The sequence below is a fragment of the Tupaia chinensis genome, unplaced genomic scaffold (assembly GCF_000334495.1).
Source record: "Tupaia chinensis unplaced genomic scaffold, TupChi_1.0 Scaffold000067_1, whole genome shotgun sequence".
In the NCBI taxonomy this organism is placed as follows: domain Eukaryota; kingdom Metazoa; phylum Chordata; class Mammalia; order Scandentia; family Tupaiidae; genus Tupaia; species Tupaia belangeri.
In genome coordinates, this window is record NW_006159526.1 from 1,492,739 (window position 1) to 1,499,166 (window position 6,428).

The 6,428-nt window shown below is 38.6% G+C and overlaps 3 pseudogenes; 2 read left to right on the forward strand and 1 right to left on the reverse strand.

The window, feature by feature from the left end:
- Positions 1–1,163: 1,163 nt before the first annotated feature.
- On the forward strand, positions 1,164–2,043 carry LOC102494690 (S-formylglutathione hydrolase pseudogene; annotated as a pseudogene).
- A 421-nt stretch (positions 2,044–2,464) lies between these two features.
- LOC106733387 (60S ribosomal protein L6 pseudogene) lies at positions 2,465–4,707 on the reverse strand (annotated as a pseudogene).
- Positions 4,708–4,927: 220 nt separating this feature from the next.
- Positions 4,928–5,607, forward strand: LOC102479634 (proteasome subunit alpha type-6 pseudogene; annotated as a pseudogene).
- The last annotated feature ends 821 nt before the right edge of the window (positions 5,608–6,428 follow it).

Here is a 6,428-nt window from a genome sequence, read left to right on the forward strand (position 1 = left end):
TACTTTGTTTCTAAGCTTTGTTGTCCGGTTTTAAGGATTTTTGTCCTGTCTTCAGCTATCAATAGATTCATGTTCCGACTATTTGAACAGAATACTAACCTGTTTCTAGGCTTTAAGTTTCAAAGAAATATCCTTACCAGTTCAAAACTGCTTTTCTTGAAACCATCGGCTGATCTTGCTATTGAAAGTAGTTAGATTACTTATGATATTGTGTGATCAACGAAATGTTGGGGGAAAAGGAATTGAAGACAACTGTAGACAGCAGAGATAGTGTAATAAGAGAGTGGAATAGGGCAGAGGGCTAGACATGGGGTAAAAAACATATATATGAAAGTAGAAATGGAATATTATGGATGATAACATGCATTATTAAGCCACTATGCAGTATATTCTAGATGGGAAACCACATTTAGAATGTTGTGATGATGCTCAGGGAATGAATGTAAATTAATAAAAAAAATTTTCAGAAGAAAAAGGCATTAGATAAAAAAAAAATTTCAGAAGAAAAAAAAAGGCATTAGAAATACCTATTTGATGACTGCAGTTAAGCTATATAGCCCTAGTTAGGTGCTACTTTACAGTATGTTCATTCTATTCACTGAGGTTTATGCCTAAAGTCAGTCTTGTGTTCATGGATATGTACATATCAGCTGTGCTTGCTATTGAAAATATTTAGATTTATTAAGATATTTAGTGAAACAATAAAATGGGGGAGGCATAGAAAGCAACAATAGATACCAGACACAGTGTGGGAGGAGGGTGGGAGATGGCAGAGGGTGAGATAGGGAATCAAAGATGGGAAAAAAGGCAAAATATACAGAAAACAATAAATGGAAAATGATTTGCTGACAATAACACATATGTTGATGTGCTTGATTGAGCCAATATACAGTGTATTCTCAATGGAAAAATCTCATTTTGTATGCTATAATGATGTACAGTGAATGAATGTAAATAAATAAAGAAAAAAATATTTTAAAAAAAAGTGTTTCAGAAAATAAATAAATAAATTTTAAAACATAAATAAATAATGGGGGCCAACAGATGGTGTAGCGGTTACATCAATGGACTCACACATGGCCGACCATAGTTTAAGTCCCAGATCCAATAGCTTGAAAATTGTGTCGCCCTTCCTGCAGTGTCTGCTCTACCTACTGTGGCTGTCTCAGGAGAAGAATGGCTTTAAAACAGATTTTCATTAACAAGTGCTTTGGAAGATTCCAGAAAGTTTTTGAACATGACAGTGTTGAACTGAAGTGCAAAATGAAATTTGCGGTCTACTTACCACCAAAGGCAGAAACTGGAAAGTGCCCTGCACTATGTTGGCTGTCTGGTTTAACTTGCACAGAACAAAATTTTATATCAAAATCTGGTTATCATCAAACAGCCTCAGAATATGGTCTTATCGTCATTGCTCCAGATACCAGCCCTCATGGCTGTAATATTAAAGGAGAAGATGACAGCTGGGACTGTGGCACTGGTGCTGGGTTTTATGTGGATGCCACTGAAGATCTTTGGAAAACTAACTATAGAATGTACTCTTATGTAACAGAGGAGCTTCCCCAACTTATAAATGCCAATTTTCCAGTGGATTCCCAAAGGATGTCTATTTTTGGCCACTCCATGGGAGGCCATGGAGCTCTGATTTGTGCCTTGAAAAATCCTGCAAAATATAAATCTGTGTCAGCATTTGCTCCAATTTGCAACCCAGTGCTCTGTCCTTGGGTCAAAAATACTTTTAGTGGATACTTGGGAACAGATCAAAGTAAATGGAAGTCTTATGATGCTTCCCATCTTGTGAGGTCCTATCCGGGTTCTCAGCTGGACATATTAATTGATCAAGGAAAAGATGACCAGTTTCTTTCAGATGGACAGTTACTTTCTGATAACTTCATAGCTGCCTGCACAGAAAAGAAAATCCCTGTTGTTTTTAGATTACAAGAGGGTTATGATCATAGCTACTACTTCACTGCCACCTTTATTACTGATCACATCAGACATCATGCAAAATACCTGAATGCATGAAACTTCAGATAAGAGAATCTCTTCAGGATTATACAAATTACACTAAACAAAATTGCTGAGAAAAAGATTTCAAAACATTGGATTTCTTAATGTTTAAAGGGCTTTATTCTGTAGCCAAATCACCTTCTGAATAAATATGTAAAACCTAAAAAAATAAATTAAAAATTTATTTGTTGAGTGCATGTGTGTGTGAACCCAAGATCCTGAACGAGAATGGAGAAGGGACTTCAGTACGGCCATCACCCTGGGTGGTGATTTTTCACTTTCCCTCTCACTCTCTCTGTCTCTCTCTCCTGGTGAGTGCACATGCCTTAAGACAAAAACAATCAAAAGCAATACAATCGTGGAAGTAATCCTTTCTACAAGTGGTGTTGAAACAGCTGGAGAGTACTGCTGCCAACTAGAGCCAACATGCAAAAGAATAAGTTAGATCCCCATGTCACTCCATCTACAAAATTAGCTTAAGGGAGATTGTAGACCTAAAGGTAAAAACTCTTAGAAGAAAGAAAGGAATAGGAACTGGAGTGTGGTGCATGGGTAAAATGCAATATTCTGTCAGAAAATCCCCTATGATAAGGTTCTTGGTTCAAATCCAGAGATGGAGACCTCAGTGAGTATGTCAGTACACATGTGCCCATGGCTGGGAGTTACTGAAGACTGAAGGTGAATTATGACATTGGAACCATGTTTGGGTGGTGCTTGCACTTACTCTCTGTTACTCACATATGGGAGAAATAAATAAACTTTAAAAAGTAGGTGTAGGGACCAGCAGGTGGCACTGGATTCCCACATGGCCAACTATAGTTCAAGTCCCAGACCTGGCGGCTTGCTTTCTCACTTTCCATCTCTCTCTCTCTCTCTCTCTCTCTCTCTCTCTCTCTCACTCTCTCCCTCTCTCGTCAAGTTAAAATAAATAAAAATAAAGTTAAATAAAATAATTTTAAAAAATTAAAAGTAGGTGTAAATATCCATGAATTTGAGCTGAGCAATGGTTTATTGGATACAACAAAAAGGCACAACTGCCCAAAGTATAAAAATAAGACCTCACAACAATATTTAAAAAAAGACATTTGGTTGCGGCCACTGTGTAGACAAGACCTTCCTCTCTAGTGTGCCACATTCTACTTTCTCTGCAACCACATCTGACAAACCTGCTATGTCTGAAATTGAGAAATGTAGTAAGTTGAAATTGAATAAAACAAAAATGCAAGAGAAAAATCCCCTGCCTCCCGAAAAAATTATCAAATAGGAGAAGTAAGCAGGCAAATGATCAAATAGGAAAAGCAAGCAGGCAAATTATAATGAGGTGTGCACCACCAATATGCACTGCCTATTTCACAAGCATTGCCTTCCATTTCAATTCTTTTCACTGTTTAACTTTGTAAGATCCAAAGAGGTTGAATCAAGTTTAAATGGCTGTGCCCCTTTCACACCAAAGAATGGAGAACTACTGACAACAAAGGGGCACCTGCCTCTCCCATGTGCCTGTCTGTCTGACATGGAAGGAAAAGAACTTGCACGTTGGTGAAGGAAGAAGCCGACTAGGACCACAGTGAAATTCAGAGTAAAAATCAAGCTGGTCTGAGGTTTCCTGCAGGCTGTAAACTGTGAATTAATCAGTGTGATTTTTATGTTCAAATAATTTTAATTATTGGAATCCACAATTATTTCAATAGGCAAGCAAAAGTTGTAAAAGTTAGAATAAAAAAGAAAAAACTTTCTTTATTCCTCTAGAAATATTATCAAAAGTAAAAAGACAACCTACAGAATGAGAAAAACTATCTTCGTTTTTTATGATCAGTTTTTTAATTAGGTTCTTGTCAAGAACACCAATTTGTGAGGATAAACTCCATTTGTGAGGGCAAACATGGAACACAGGTAGCCCTAGAACTGAGGAACAGCTTTAATTTTTGGTAAAATTTGCGAGACCACGGCTTTCTGATCAACCTTGAACTGCTCCATAATCTCATATTTCTCCTTCTCTGAGTTGAAGATCTCGCCCTCCTGGTGTCTGGGCTTCTGCAGCTTCTTTTTCTTGAAGTAAGCATCAGTAAAGTGTTTGGGGATTTTTACTTTGCTAACATCAATTTTCGTGGAGGTGGCAGTGACAACTTTCTGGTGTGTTCTACACAGTAGAACTTGATTGAGGACCAGAGATCCAGCTACAAGTAGCAAGCCACTGCTCAGCTGCTTCAGGAAAACCACTCTCTTGCCTCTGTGGCATCCAGTGAGGATGATCAGAGTGGTCCCAGGAGTGATACTAGCTCACAAATTTCTCACATGCTGACTGAAGGGGCTTTTGCCATGGTTCAACAGCTTTTGAGGCACATATTCAGTAGGATAATAACTAGGCATTTTTGCAAACTTTAACTACCTGGGTACCTTCATTCTTGTCCCCACCAATTAGTTTTGCTACAGTGGCAAGAACTTTCTCCTTTTTCTTTTCAACCCTAGATTTAGTGGCTATTTCCTCTTGTACATGACCTTCCTGGAATACATGGCAGATCAGGAATATCTACTGATGTGCTGGACTAGGACAGGGTTTTGGCTGCAATGGGGCTTCCCCTTCTTGGACTTTTTAGCCTTGGGGTCACCCTTTTTAACCTTGCCACTGGCATCAGCCTTCTTGGCTTCAGGCTTCTTCTCCTTAGTATCCTACTTCACAGCTTTTTCACCTGCCATCTTGTATAGTGGGAAACTTCATTTTTTAAAACAATTGTTTATTAAATTTTATTTATTATTATTACTTTCCAATTTGCCATAAGGCACATGTACTCATCAGAGTGAGATAGAGAGAATGAGGAATCAAGCCACCAGGTCTGAGACTCAAACCATGGCTGACCATGTAGAACTTCAGCGCCTTGACTCAGAGATTGTACTTGGAAGTAGTGGATGTACCAACATGTCCTGTGGTTCCAGCGCTGGCTTTGACCTCCACATTACCATTTTTTCACCCGAGGGCTGGCCCTACCAAGTAGAATACGCTCTCAAGGCTATTGAGCAGGGTGGCCTTACATCAGTAGCTGTGAGAGGGAAAGACTGTGCAGTAATTGTTCCTGACAAATGATTGGATTCCAGCACAGTGTTCAAGATAACTGAAAACATTGGCTGTGCGATGACAAGAATGACAGCTGACAGCCAATCCCAGGTACAGAGGGCACACTATGAGGCAGCTCATTGGAAATACAAGTATGGTTAGGAGATTCCTGTAGACATGCTGTGTAAAAGAATTGCTGATATTTCTCAGATCTACACAGAGAATGCTGAAATGAGGCCTCTTGGTTGTTGTATGATATTAATTGGTGTAGATGAAGAACAAGGTCCTCAGGTGTACAAGTGTAATCCTGCAGGTTACTACTGTGGGTTTAAAGCCACTGCCGCAGGCGTTAAACAGAGTCAACCAGTTTCCTTGGAAAAAAAGTAAAGAAAAAATTTGATTGGCTGTTTGAACAGACAGTGGAAACTGCAAGTACATGCCTGTCTACTGTTCTGTCCACTGATTTCAAACCTTCAGAAATAGAAAGTGAAGTAGTTACAGTTGAAAATCCTAAATTCAGGATTTGGAAACTTAAAAAAAAATAAAGTTCAGCACTTTAACCACCACCCCACCTGCTAACCCCAAGAAACAATTTTCTAATTCAGTATCAAATAAAGGCCTAGTATCCACAATATTAAAAAGAAATTCATCTACCTCATTAATAAAGAAAAATGATTTGATTAAAAATGATTGAGGGATTTAAGACATTTTCCCAATGATACTCAAATGGTCAATGAGCACATGAAAACATGCTCCATAGTGTTAATCATTAGAGAAATGTAGATCAGTTTAGAAGGAGACACCCCTTCAAATCGACTAAGATGGCTAGACCCCAAAAGACAAATGGCAACAATTGATAGCAAGAATGTGGAGAATCTGGAATCCTCATACATTGCTGGTGTCACTGGGTAAACAATTTGGCACTTCTTCCAAGTGTTCAACATCTAGTTACAATACTTTCTGGAGATTTCCCCTCAGGCATATTACCAAGGGGACTAAAAATATGTCCACACAAAAACTTGCACATAAATCTTCATAGCCACATCGGGAAACTTAGCACAAAAGTGGAAAGTGGGATGCTCTTATATAATTATGTATTATAATTATAATACATGGCTCCTAAAAATGTCCATACTCTAAGTTGTGGATGTGTGACTATTTTATGTTCCCTGAAAAAAGAGACTTTGCAGACAGGATCAAATTAAGGATTTTGAGAAGGGAGATTTTCCTTTATTATGCAAGTGACCCTAAGAGGGAGTCATGGATGTCCTATGACAGGGAGGCAAAGAGAGATACCAGCTACTCTGAGAAGGGAATGTGGTGCCAAAAGCTCAGAGAGATTGGAAGATGCTACAGGCCATGGGCT